Here is a 15,147-nt window from a genome sequence, read left to right on the forward strand (position 1 = left end):
ATTATAATTTAGCGTGTTGACCGACTCCGTTACGCCCCCACCTTCCCCTCCCTTCGTGCTTATCCTGATTCCCATGCCGACGAAGTTATTTGCATATGATATAGGCGTCAACAAATACAACAATCTATATTTTCCATTTAAAAGATGGGGCATTTGCAATAACTTTCGATAGGAAACATATTAAATCGCAAAAGACATCTACCTTTAAACATGATTCCTTGAAACTATTTTCATTAACCGCGTAATCTATCAACCTTTTACTATCTGCGCTATTACAAAACGTGAGCGAATAAAGCTGTTTCAGTATCTTGAATGTTTTGTATTAATGAAGCGAACCATTGCTTCACACCTGGTGGAAATAGCTTCCAGCCTCATTGGTCCGTTTATAAAGAGAACAAAATAATTGTGACTTATCTCAGTAAGAAGCGATCAAGTATTGTTTTGTCCATGTGTACACACTATCTCCTTTAAAACGTTAGAAAATCTGTTGCGCTTGGGTTTTTAACAAGTGGGCTTCAATCCGGTAAAATGTTTACAGCACTGTCAATACATTGTGCGCTAAGTACAAACTCTACTTTATCTAGTACTTATGCTCTAGAAATGTATGGGAAGTAGTGAATAGTTAGATAAAGATATCTCGGTATTGGAACATCCTGTAATCCCAAGCGAAATCCAACAGGAAAGAATATAGTATTGGGGACTTTTATTAAGCTCTCTCGACAAAACACTTATTTTTAATGTCTGTTGAATATATAAGTTGAAACAAAGGAAGAGAGGTGTTTAAGCTTGTTTTGTAAAGACGTAATATGATTTGGAAATAATTAACCACAATGACAAAATTATGCGGTTATGAAACCGAACTGCACGATGTAATACATAGTTATTGTGTCATAAGTGGCGTTCGGTGCAACACCTCTCACCTTCTGAAGTTGTTGTGACGAGATGTCAGCCGAGAAGCACACATTGTAAGATCTACTTCGCACAAAAACGAATTAAGTTCATCGTTTAAAACTTATGACAACCTTGCACGAAAAGGGAAGGGTGTTCATCCAAGCTCATCTTTTAAACAAGCTCTACAGAAAACAATGATTGCGATAGACAAATGGCAAGTTTGGACAATATATTTTCACGATTAGTTTATGCCGGTAGCGACAGTCATTGTGTCGGATTTATTTTTTTATTTCCATCAGTTTAGATTAAGTCCCTGCCTCCTCGACTTTTCATCGACTTGCGTTGTAAAGCATTTTTCTCTTAATGGAAGCCAATGAGTTTTACCCCAAGTGCAGTATTCATGTTTTCCATCCATCCCATGACAGAACTATGGCATCACTCATCGATTTAATTTTTTTTTCAATGACTTCGCAACGTATAGTTTCAAAATCATAAATTTAGATAAAGCACAGATCAATTCAGTTTAACGTTTCCTCGCCGTTTCATTTATCGATAAAACTTTGGGGTGAAACCGGCTAAGTTGCATTTAAATATTTACCTTACTAATTCAAAATTTTCATTTTGAATTTTTTATTTTGTGTAGATGTTGCATTGATAAAGACAGGCACTGATCCTAACTGGCGCAAAATATTCCTGTTAATCATGTCTCTACAATGCCATTTAAACCACCTGACGTCAAGGGAACGCGCAAAATTTGACAGAGTAGTACACTGAAGAACAGGCAAAAATTCTGTTGGAAAGCGGAACAACAAAGTAGTTGCACGGAACGATCCATATTATGGCTTTTTTCGTTTTTTAAAAAACAACTTTCTAAGAACATTAAACTTTTGTTTTGCTGACCATAAAGAATGCTTTACTCCTGTGCATCTTCTCATGTTTTCACTCAGATATTCCGCGGTTAGCATGTGCGAGCGCGTTCTTGGTTGTCAGAACCACGTTTTCTTCGCCAGGTTCTCGGGCTGAACCGCATAGTGGTATCTGAAACTGCCTCTTGTAAATGTTGCGCTCAGAGAGGAAGTTTGAATCAAAATTCTTCGTTGGAGAAGCATCGGGGAAAGAAGCATGTAGCCATATTCTGACATAAACAATCAAGGCGTAAGGTTTTTTTTCAAATATATTTATTAAATAACTATTCTGTATCGTAATATTAACGCAAAATTAGTCTGCAGTAAGTACATTTACAATGTTAGGAGTTTGTACGAGCAATTTTTATAATGAATGCTGTCAGCGACAGATCAACTCGTGACAGGTTTATCTTTACGTTGTCTTTTTAACTTGCCTTTGGCGTCATTGAGTTTTCATTTTAATGAGATGTAAAATATTTCTTTCAATAGGACACTCGTATCCTGTAGAAATGAATGAATTACACCAAAGACGGAATAAAGAAAGAAAAAAAAAATGATATAGTACTTATGTTTTTAATAGATCCCATGACAATAGTATGACATCAGTCGTCGATTTTAATTGTTCCATTTCTAGATGAATTCGCTCTGTAAAGTGAATAGTTTCCGAATGGAAAAATCTTAAGATTTATATTTATAATAAATCATTTCATCTCAATAGTTCTTAATCGTTTAATTGTTCCATAAATACAATATCGAGGCGAAATACCTCAGTTGCAACTACAAGTTTCAGTTTTCGCTACCATTCAGTTCAATTCTTCGGATAGGTTGTATAATCAGTGAAAATCAACTAAAATGAGAGCAATGTTCCCACTTGTAAAGTATACCTGTATATTTATTTGCAGAAAAAAATTAAACTTTCAAAAATACAATATTGAGGCGAAGTAGCTCAGTTGCATTCACAAATGACAGTTTTCAGTACCATCCAATTCAATTATTCGGAGATGTTGCATAATGAGTGAAAAACAACTAAAACAACAACTGCAACTACATAGATTAAACGAACCAACGTAGCTAAGTCTGGTAGTTCTTTACTGACTTCAACTGAAGACGTAAAGCCAAAACAAACGCAAAAATTACACTTAAGGCTCGATGCAAACATCTGTCGAGCGACGCTGCACAAAAACACATAAAATAAATTGGAAATAAACCTCAAAACAAAAACTTATCGAATTTAAGACATAAAGCACATACACTGTTACCTTGTCCAACCTTAAGGATCGCGATAGCAAGACAAAGAAAGCACGCTAAACGAGCTTGAATCTACCGAAACTTGTGTCGAACTTACGACTACTCTAGTTCAAAAACGCATTGGTCACGTGACTAAAAGACGCGAAAAGTAACCGCGCGAGGACTGGACTGGCTACAATCACAACAACAGTTTTTCCATTTGTAAAGCATACCTGTATATTTGTCTGCAGAAAATATCCAACCTTGGTCCTATCGAGAAGCAAACATTTCTACCTCACGAGTAATTGTCTACTTCTAATTCTAACTGTTCATCGCGCGACCATATGACATTATTCAATGGGAAAAATGTATAATCCGTCAAATAACAGTATAGCACTGAGGAGGTTTTACGATGTTATGTTATATTTTCAGTCTGTCATAAGTTTTGGAATTTTCTTATAATTTAGCGCATTGACCGACTCCTCTACGCCCCCTCCCTCCCCTCCCTTCACGCTTATCCTGGTTCCCACGCCAACGAAGTTATTAGCATACGATGTAAACGTTAAAAACTGCAACCGCAGTCTCATTTCTTTGATGGATGGATGGTATTGTTTTTCTTTTTTTTTTCATATAACAATTAGGACACTTGCAATAGCTTTCGATAGGGAAAATACTAATTCGTAGAGTACATCTACCTTTAAACATGATTCCTAAACCATTTTCAATAGCCGCGTATTTTATCAACCTTTTAATATCCGCATTATTACAAAATGTAAACGAATTAAAGCTATTTCAGTATCTTCAATAACTTGTTTTAATGAAGCCAATCATTGCTCCACACCTGGTGAAAATAGCCTGTAGCCTCATTAGTCCGTTTATAAAGAAAAGAAAATAATTGTGACTTATGTCAGTAAGAAGCGATCGATTATTGTTTTATCCATTACACACTATCTCTTTTAAAACGTTAGACAATCTGCTGCACTTGGGTTATCAAGTCAAGAAGTATATAACATAATCATATCGGCCTCTACTAGAAGCAACTTCTGCATATCATCAGCTTGATGAACTGGGCGATAAGTGGGCTTCAATCCAGTAAAATGTTCACAGCACTGTCAATACATTGTGCCCTGAGTAAGTACAAACTCCACTTTATCGAGTGGTTATGCTCTAGAACTATAAGGGAGGTAGTGAACGGTTAGGTAAAGATATCTCGGTCTTGGAACATCCGGTAGCCCCAAGCGAAATCCAACTGGAAAAAAGATTTTATCGGCGGCTTTTATTCGGCTCTCTCGACAAAACAAATTAAACTTTGTCGATGTCTGTTCTTGACTTTTGTTATACTTGAAAAGAATACAGGTAATGGAGATAAATATACAAATAAAAGCAAAGGAAGAGATGTGTTTAAGCTTGTTTCGGAATGTAGTTTTAGTTTTGTTAAGACGCAAAATCATTTGGAAACAGTTAACCCCTAAAGATTTTTGCACGTTTAAAACAAACTTCTGCTTTTTTTATTCCGATCACGTCCAAATAAACGGTTACAACAACAGAGAGAGAAAACAGAATACAGTGTTATATACATGCTAATTCCTAAAAAAGAAAGTTTGAATAACAAAAGGAAAAGACACACCTGGACCAATCATAAATCAAATTAACTATTCCTGTGAGATATTTCAAATTTGAAATAACAACGGCAAACATAATATGCATAATAACAACACTCCCACTTTTGACGTTGCTTATTTGACAGTCTTCATGCCTAGCTTAGTAACAAGTTTCTCAAAGCGATGCTTAGGCAAAGGTTTCGTAAGGATGTCAGCAACCATCTCGTCCGTGCCAATGTATTTTAAGGTGATCGCTCTGTCTTGTACTCTTTCGCGAACGAAGTGGTAACGTATATCGATGTGTTTTGTCCTGGCATGGCCCACGGGATTTTTAGCCATCGAAATAGCCCCTTGGTTGTCTTCATATATTTCAGTTGGTCCCTCTGGGGGTTCTCCTATGTTTGCCAATAACCTTCGAAGCCAGATTGCTTCCTGAGTGGCCGTACTGAGTGCTACATACTCTGCTTCTGTTGTCGACAATGCGACGGTAGCCTGCTTTTTGCTTAGCCAACTTACTGCCCCACACGCCAGTGAGAACACGTTTCCTGAGGTAGAATGACGGTCATCCATATCACCCGCCCAATCTGCATCTGAATAACCAATCAAATTTCCATCAGCACATTTCTTGTAACTCAATTCAAGATATGCAGTTGCTTTCAGATATCTGAGGACTCGCTTTGTTGCTGTTAAATGATTTTGTGTCGGATTGGCACAGAACTTCGACACAACTCCCACTGCTTGGGCGATGTCTGGACGAGTTGCGATTGCAGCATAAAGTAGACTTCCTACAATCGATTGATACGAGGTCACATCAACTGGTCTGCTAAAACCATCTTCCTTTTGCAGCTTGACGTTCAAATCAGCAGGTGTAGACACCGGTTTTGCTTCTGTTTGCCCAAACTTCTCGAGCATCTTTTCGACATAGTGTCCTTGATGAAGGAAGACTTGCTTATTTTTCACATCTTGAACGATACAGACCCCGACATAGTAATGCAGCTCTCCCATATCTTTCATCTTAAACTGCAGCTTTAGACTGTCCTTGACACTTCTCATCTCCGTGATGTTTCTTGCTAGAATCATCAGATCGTCAACGTGGACCCCAATAATAGTCAGTGCATCCTTTCTGATAAATACGCAGGGATCTGCAGAGGCTTGAATAGAACCAATCTTTTCAATGCACTCCCGAATAACTTTGTTCCAACAACGGGAAGACTGCTTTAAACCATACAGCGATTTCTCTAGCTTGCATACCAGAGGCTCCTCCCCAGGTTTCACTTATCCTTCCGGCTGCTGCATGTAAATTTCTTCATCAAGTTTACCGTTGAGAAAGGCTGTTTCTATGTCCATCTGGTGAATCAGCAAATCATTCTGAGCTGCAAATGCTAGCAGACAACGTATTGAAGAGAAACGAACAACAGGCGAAAAAGTTTCATCATAGTCAATACCATATTTCTGGGTGCAGCCCTTGGCCACTAGGCGTGCTTTGAATCGTTCCACTGTACCGTTACATGAGTGTTTCAGTTTAAACACCCATTTGCACCCAACAGCTTTCCGACCTGGAGGTACCTCAACCAACCTCCATGTCTTGTTTTCAATCAGCAAATTGTATTCTGAATCCGTCGCGACTTTCCACTCTGCAGCGTGATCACCTGATCTTGCTTCTTGTATAGATGTAGGTTCATCAATCCCAGAAAGATGATAGGCGACATGGTGTACGCTGTGAGTTGCCGTGTCTGCGTATTCGTCATAACCATATCTGACTGATGCTTTTCGTGTTGTTACTGACAGTCGAAGTTCCCCTGGAGAGTCATCTTTTAAATTCTTCATTTCTTGCAGTCAATGGTTTGAACCCGGGGGTAACATGTGAAGGTGTAGTCTGATCGTCCTGGTGAGTGAGTCCTGAGAAAGACTGTTGTCGGTGGTAGTGACTGACGTTTCGACAACCTGTGCGGAAGTCATCATCAGAGTCAAGTGAATGATTGTTGTCAGTAGAATGTTCTTATTCCAGTTCGTGTGAAATGATCGGTTGGTTTTGCCGTGATGTTATTGGCTGTAAGACTCAAGTGACGTAAGTCGGTCGTGATTGGTCTGTTTCGATCTGTCGGTAAAGTTAGGTCGTTCTTTTTCGGTCGTCTGTGATGTTTATGTCGTGAATGAGTCGTTTGTATGGAGCGGGTAGTTGTTGACATCTGTTTAGGGGAGTCTGTTCTAAGTTAGTAAACCAGCTTTCCAGAGTCAGTCGTTGAAAATAGTCAGTGCTGTAGGTTAGGCATTGCGCAGAGTCCCAGTCAATGTTGTGGTTGGTAAGTCGATGGTGTTTAGCAATGTGATTGCTGACATCACCTTTCCTCGTCTCCCGTCTGTGTTCAGTCAGTCTTGTTGAATTGAATTGAATTGAATTGAATCTTTATTAAGTCATAAGATAAATAATCACATATCCTATGTTACAACATTAAAAGAAGGTATATATATAAATTACAGGTTTCTGCATGTCTCAGCGATGTAGGAGACTTGGCAGTCGGAATAATTGATCTTATAAATCGTTTCCTGTCTGTTCCTCGGTTCGTCTTTGTCTTTAACGTTGGTTAGTAACAGACGTAGTGTGGTGATGGGTTTGTGGGCGACGCGGATATTGAAGGGTAGTAAGATGCACGAGATGTTTTCAGACATGCCTTTTATGTACGGTATGGTTGCTGTAGTCGTAGGGGTTGCGGTGTCGTTTGTTTCGGTAGTGGTAGTGGGTCGGTGAGTGTTTCGTCAGATGAAGTCTTTGTTGTAGTTGTTCTTCGTAAAAACACGGTGAAGGTATTTGTTCTCGTCGGATAAGCTGTCTGTCGAGTCGCATACTAGTTGTGCGCGTCGTGTTAGAGTTCTGATAGTTGTAGCTTTTTGTGATGTAGGGTTGTAGGATGACTCGTCTAGTAATCTGTCGGTGTGTGTCGGTTTCCTGTTAACTGTCGTTCGTAATGAGTTGTCGTTGTGGCTTACCAGGCAGTCTAGGAAAGGAAGTTTGCCATTTTCTTCGACTTCTCTGGTAAACTGTATGTCAGTGTTTTGTTCATTAAGGTAGCGGTGGAATACGTCAATTTCGTCGTGTCGAACGGCGGTGAAGGTGTCGTCAACGTAACGTAACCAAAGCGGTATCGTTTGTCGGCAAGTCGAGGAACGCGCCCTTTCGACTTAACGGGAGCAAGTGTTCCGATTGCTCCCGTTAAGTTTGTCGATCGAGAACTTTTCCTCCATGTTTCATTTACGTACTCCTGGGCCCATAACCTAAACATTTTTGCACGTTTAAAACAAACTTCTGCTTCTTTTATTCCGATCACGTCCAAATAAACGGTTACAACAACAGAGAAAGAAAACAAAATACACTATTATATATATGCTAATTCCTAAAAAAGAAAGTTTGAATAACAAAAGGAAAAGACACACCTGGACCAATCATAGATCAAATTAACTATTCCTGTGAAATATTTCAAATTTAAAATAACAACGGCAAACCTAATATGCATAATAACAACAACCCCAATGAATAAATTACGCGGTTATGAAGTTGAAATGCATGATATAACTCGTTGGGTAGGGTCCCAGATCACAACAGCCTAGTTAGCTACCTTTTGAAGTTGCTGTGACAAGTTGTCAGCCAACAAGTACACATTGTAAGATCTTCTTCAGACAAAAACGAATCAATTTCATCGTTTAAAACTTATTTAAACGTTTTACAAGCGGAATGAACAATCTTGCACGAGCTCATTTTATAAACATGCTTTATAGAAAACAATGATTGTGATAAACAAAAGGCAAGTTTGGACATAGTATTTTCACAATTGATGCCGTCAGCGACAATCAACTTGTGACGTGCTTATCTTTTATTTCCCTTTAAATTAAGTTTCTGCCTCGTGGACTTTTCATCGACTTGAGTTGTTGAATGTTTTTCTATAAACGGACGCCAAAGCATTTATTAGAATTTCCTCGTCCCTAATTCATCGATGAATTTTTGGGGTTAAACCGGCTAAGTTGCAATTAAACATTTACCTTGCTAATTCACAATGTTCATTTTCATTCGATTCCCTTTTTTATTTTAGATGTTGCATTGATAAAAAACAAGTAATAATCTCAACTGGCGCAAAATATGCCTGTTGATTATGCCCTACTATGCCATTTACATTACATAGGGTCAAGGGAACGCGCGAAATTTGAAACAGTAGTACAGTGAAGAACAAGGCAAAAATTTGGTCGGATACTGGAGCAACAAGTCGGATAATGTTTGGCCTCTTCCAACGAAATTTCTTTAGATAAGCAATAACTGTGAGAATCATTTCAAGATAACTTTTGAGCTTTAAGGAAAGTAAAATCAAAGGAAAGAGATAGATACAGATGGAAGCTGTTCTGCTCATTGTTCTTCAATCATACTTTTTGCAGTACGCAGCCGTTATCAACATCTTCGGTCAAAAGCGTTTTCTGTGTTTGCTTTCAGTGCTTGACTCTATGAACAAGAGAGATTGCCTCTTTTGACTTGTTTCTTGTTTTTTAACCAGATACCTTGAATAGACATTAAAGCCAAGACTCTCATCGCTTTCGTCGTGAAATCTTAAAACGAGAACCGGTAAATTGAACCACATTATGTTTTGCACGTAGACCGATCCCGCATAGGCGAAGATACATCTAAAAAATTAATGGTTCAATTCTTTGTATTTTTTTTTCCGTGTCGAACCAAGCATTAACTAGTGTGGCCATAATGTCCGATAAAAAAAAGTTTTAAAAATACTGAAACACACTTTTTTCTTGCGGTAAAAATCATGGTGGTTGAATATTAGTCAAGTTAAAATCTCTATATTTCAGTTGCATGTGCTGATTTTTGCTATTTGTCTCCGTCTAAAACTAGTCATTAAATGAAGAAAAATAAATGAAGAGAAAAGTCCCTATACTTGAGACACGCCTCCCCTCCCTCTCCTCCCGCAAGCTTATCGCAGTTCCCATAACGTTGAGTAACCGGAGGACTCCTACCTCCCCTGGTATCTACATGTATTCCAGATGGATCCCGCTGGTGACGTTATTTTTACCAATTACAACCGGCGCGCTGCTTTATTTCTTATATGATGGATGGTGCAAAATTATTTCCGTCCGTACAGGGAGGCTACTAAATATAGTTTCCGCTAAGAAATATTATAATTCATAAAAGACAATCCCCCATAAACGTAATTCCTGAACTAGCTTGTCATTAAAAATGTATTTAATCCACCTATTATCCTACACGGCATAACGAAATATTAACTCACAGAGCGATTTTAAAATCGTGATTGGTTTTATGAGGTGTACATTGCTCCTCAGATGGTAGAAATAGCCTATAGCCTTATCGCAGCCTTCTTTATGGAGGGAAAAATTGTGGTTACCTATAGCTATGCCAGTAACAAGCGATCCTGTATGATGTCCGTTATACATTACCTCCTTAGAAAAAAGTTTGTGATACGTTGAAAATCTGTTGAATGTGCCTTGTTACCTCTACAAGAGCCAACATAACTGATACCGACATCTACCAGTGGAAACTGTTGCATATCGTAAGCTTGATGAATCGAGAGAAGAGCGGGCATCAATCCGGTAAAATTTTCACAGCCCTGTCAATACACTGTACACTGAGTAAGTACAATCTACACAACATTTGTTGGTTATGTCAAAGAAATTATAAGCAAGTAGCGGATGGTTAGATGTGGGTATTTTGGCTTGGGAACATCCTGTAGCCCCCAGTCCTAACAAACAGAAAAAACAAAACGAGGTGTTTGTTGGTGGCTTTTATAAAACTCTGTTTCTCTCAGAAAGAGAATAGATCAAACTTTGTTAATGTCTGTTCTTGAATTTTATTACACTTAAAAATAATAACGATAAAATAAAAAGATAAACAAAAGCAAAGGAAGAGATATGTTCAAGGTGGTTTTTTTATGTGTCATTTTCAGTTGTGTTGAGAAGGAAAATGATTTCAAAACAGTTAACAATAATAACACAATTATGTGGCTCTAAAATTGAAATGGTTGTTTTAATTCATGTTTGCTGTGTCTTTAACTGAAGTTCAGTGCAACACATAGGTTTAATTGTTGAGACGCATAATGAGTTGAAAAAGATTAACCAAAATGACCTAATTATGCAGTTTTAAATTTGAAATGGACGATATAATTCATAGTTGTTATGTTTTGACGTGATATGCAACACCTTTCAGAAGTAATACGTAGGATCTCAGAAACATAGTGGATTCGTTACGATCTTTCTAAAAGTTATATTGTGACAGATATCAGCCGAGAAATACGTATCTGACCTCTCTCGTGGTAAAACAAAGTTCGTCCTTTCGAAATAAGTCAGACACTTCTCCTGTGGAATAAAATAATCTTGTGCAAAACGAAGAGAGAATTTCATTCGACCTCCCCTCATCATCTTGTTGCATAGAAATCAGGACGCGAGTTTCTATGAGGAATTTTTACGATGAAGGCCATCAGCGACCGATCATCTCACGACTGGTTTATCTTTACGTTATCTTTTTAATTCGGCCTCTGCCTCCTTGAGTTTTCATTTTATTAATCATGTAAAATGTTTTCCTTCAAAAGGACACCCGTATCCTGCAGAAATGAATGAATTCCACCCAAATACTGATTGAAGAAAATAAAAGAGAATAAATAAATATACATGCATTCCTCCAAGCAATGCAATTTTTTAAATTGCGTTCTCGTTTTTCCAAATTTAAACGAGTTTTCCAATTTATTTTTTTTCGAGAAGCAAACATTTTTTAACTCACGAGTACTGAATTGTCTAATTCATAGCGGAGCTTGCGGAGCGTGCAACGAAGATCTATTCTTAAAACAAAACAAAACAAAACAAAAAATTGGTCGTTGCACATCAAGCCGAGCATATGATGGTATTCAATGAGAAAGATGTAAAATCCATCATGAAACAGTATGGCACTGAGGAAGTTTAATTTTACGATGTTATGTCATATTTTCAGTCTGTCATTAGATTTGGAATCTTATTCTAATTTAGCGTGTTGACCGACTCCTCTACGCCCACACCCTCCCCTCCCTTCGTGCTTATCCTGATTCCCATGCCGAAGAAGTTATTTGCATACGATGTAGACCTCAACAACTACAGCCTGCTATCTTTTTCCGTTTAAAAGATGGGACATTTGCAATATTTTTCGATAGGAAAAATATTAAATCGCAAAAGACATCTACCTTTAAACATGATTCCTTGGTACTATTTTCATTAACCGCGTAATCTATCAACTTTTTACGATCTGTGCTATTACAAAGCTATTTTAGTATCTTTAATTCTTTGTTTTTATAAAGCGAATCATTGCTCCACATCTGGTTGAAATAGCCTCTAGCCTCATTTGTCCGTTTATAAAGAGAAGAAAATAATTGTGACTTATGTCAGTAAGAAGCGATCGAGTATTGTTTTGTCCATTACACGCTATCTCTGTTAAAACGTTAGAAAATCTGTCGCGCTTGAGTTGTTATCAAGTGGGATTCAATCCGGTAAAATGTTTACAGCACTGTCGATACGTTGTGCGCCGAGTAAGTTCAAACTCTACTTTATCCAGAGGTTATGGTCTGGAAATGTATGGGAAGTAGTGGATTGTTAGACAAAGATATCTCGGTATTGGAACATCCTGTAACCCCAAACGAAATCCAACCGGAGAGAAGATATCATCGGCGGCTTTTATTAGGCTCTCTCAGCGAAACCAATTTTTTAACGTCTGTTCTTGACTATTATTATACTTGAAAAGAATATAGGTAATAACGATAAATATATAAATTCAAACAAAGGAAGAGAGGTGTTTAAGCTTGTTTCGGAATATAGTTGTTAGTTTTGTAATGACGTAAAATGATTTGGAAACAATTAACCACAATGACAAAATTACGCGGTTATGAAATCGAAATTCACGATATAATTCATGGTTATTGTGTCATAAATGACGTTCGGTGAAATACCATTTAGAAATAACATGTAGGCTCTCAGAACACAATAGCCTGGCTAGCTACCTTCTGAAGTTGCTGTGACGAGATGTCAGCCGACAAGCACACATTGGAAGATCTACTGCGCACAAAAACGGATTAAGTTCATCGTTTAGAACTTATGACAATCTTGCACGAAAAGGGAAGGGTGTTCACCCGTGCTCATTCTATAAACAGGCTTTATAGAAAACAATGATTGCGATAGAAAGATGGCAAGTTTGGACAAGAAATTTCCAAAATTAGTTAATGGCGGTAGCGACAGTCAATTGTGTTGGCCTGATTTTTTTTTATTTCCATCAGTTTAGATTAAGTTCCTGCTTCCTCGACTATTCATGGACTTGAGTTGTAAACCGTTTTTCTCCAAACGGAAGCCAGAGGTCTTTAGAACTTAATGAATTTTACCCCGAGTGCAGAATGCATGTTTTCCATCGATCTCGTAGCAGAAATATGGCATCACTCATCGATTTCGATATTCTTTTTTCAATGAATTCGCTACGTTTAGCTTCAAAATTATAAACTTAGGTAAAGTACAGATCAATTCAGTTTAACGTTTCCTCTTCGTTTAATTTATCGATAAAATTCTGGGGTGAAACCTGCTAAGTTGCATTTAAAAATTGACCTTACTAATTCACAATTTTCATTTCCTTTCGAGTCACTTATTTTTTGTAGATCTTGTCTTGATAAAAACAGGCAATGATTCCAACTGGCGCAAAATATTCCTGTTAACCATGCCTCTCCTATGCTATTTAAACCACCTAACGTCAAGGGAACGTTCAAAATTTGACAACGTCGAACACTGAAGAACAGGGAAAAAATGCGGTCGGAAAGCGGAACAACAAAGTGGTTACACAGAACGATCCATAGTTTGACTTTCTTGGTTTTTTCAGAAACAAGTTTCTGAGAACATCATCCTTTTTTTTCCGTTGATCATAAAGTACGCTTTAAAATGACTGAGTGGTCCTCAAATTTCAGCAACAACTAAGGATACATCGATAAAATAAAGTTAAAAGGCACTAGCATTTGCTTTGCTGCCAGGATGCGACGTCGCTGCTCAAAAGGAATCAGCGCCCATCCTGGTTATTTCGAGGCATAATTCCTAACTGAGTCTAAGCCAGATGATGTTTTGCCATCTTTCACCGAATTTTCTTGAGATAGGGAATATCTGTGAAAATCATTTCAAAATACGTTTTGATCTATAAGGAAAACAAAATCAAAGGAAAGGGATAGATACAGATGAAGCTGTTCTGCTTATCATTCTTCAAATAATACTTTTTGAAGCATAGAACCGCTTTAACAATTTTAGGTCAAAAACGTTTTCTGTGTTTGTTGGCTCTACTTGACTCTATGAACGAGAGAGATTGCCTCTTTCGATTTCTTTCTTTTTTCTTTTTGTTAACCAAATACCTTGAATAAACGTTTGAATGCCGGCAACTTAGATCCTTAAACAGCTCTGAAGAAACGATCTCCAACGCTCTCCAAAGGTACAGGTGTTTTCTGCATTTTAAGCTATGGTGTTTGAGACTGATGGCAACGAAAAGTCCTATTGTCCTATTGACCTATTGCGTTTCATAGCGTTACTACTGTAAGGACGTTCCCTATATTTCATATGCAGTATGTACTCCTGATCAATCAGGTTTTAAATCTACTTTCCTAAGAAAATGAAAATTAACTAATCGCGAGTATTGTATGGTAAGTCTACTATCTTGATTACTGAATGAAGGACAGTTGAACTAGACTATGATAGGAGTCACTTGATCAATAGATAAGTCTACCTTGCGTGAGGCGACACGCCGGTAAGCTGTAAAGCAAAAGGCGGTCGACCGTTAGGTGGTGTTGATACGCCTGTGCGACTCCTGCCATTCGCTGTCGCATAAAGTTTACCTCTTATTAGGATATCTTAGAACGACTGTCCTCTGCGATGTGATAATAAGGGCAAGTTTTCAAATATCATTTCCCCATCTGCAATTTTGGCAAAGCCGGATGAGATTGTTTCTTTGCGCGCACTGTTTTCTTTGTCTTTTTTATATATAATTTGTCTCCCGCATAAATAACTTCAGAGATACGTTTCTCAAAACCTACAACTAGGTATCCTGTATTAATTACGACCCCGCTCCCGCAAAAAAATAGAAAAAAATACCAAAATTCCATTTCTTCGGGGTATGTAGGCAATGAACTAAATAAACCCGCAATAAAGTGCTCGGACGGAATATCATTTGTAAGAAGGGTGCTCTTAAATCTTAGTTTTGGAAACACTTTACGACTTTGACACTACTTCGAGAAATAAAGGTAAATGTAAGTCTTGAGCATGCAGTTAGGTGAATCACTGCGTGAACTACGTCACTATTAACAGAGTATACCGCAGCATTACTATCTCTTAGATACCCTGGTGAATAGTTTATGCGCTCCGAATAGCCGGTTAACATTTTTTTTCGCGAAGAACACTCGTTTTTACAATTTCTCCGTCAGCTCCCTAGGCAAGGAAATAAAAGTTATTGGCAGAGGCTAAAGATCTTGTAGCAAATAAAA

The 15,147-nt window shown here is 37.8% G+C and overlaps 1 protein-coding gene across 2 annotated transcripts in view; it reads right to left on the reverse strand.

The window, feature by feature from the left end:
• The window catches only part of LOC148736918 (uncharacterized), a 700,731-nt gene that overhangs the window by 30,365 nt on the left and 655,219 nt on the right, over nucleotides 1-15,147 (reverse strand). The window lies entirely within an intron of this gene.

The sequence above is a fragment of the Stylophora pistillata genome, chromosome 2 (genome assembly GCF_964205215.1).
Source record: "Stylophora pistillata chromosome 2, jaStyPist1.2, whole genome shotgun sequence".
Classification (NCBI taxonomy): domain Eukaryota; kingdom Metazoa; phylum Cnidaria; class Anthozoa; order Scleractinia; family Pocilloporidae; genus Stylophora; species Stylophora pistillata.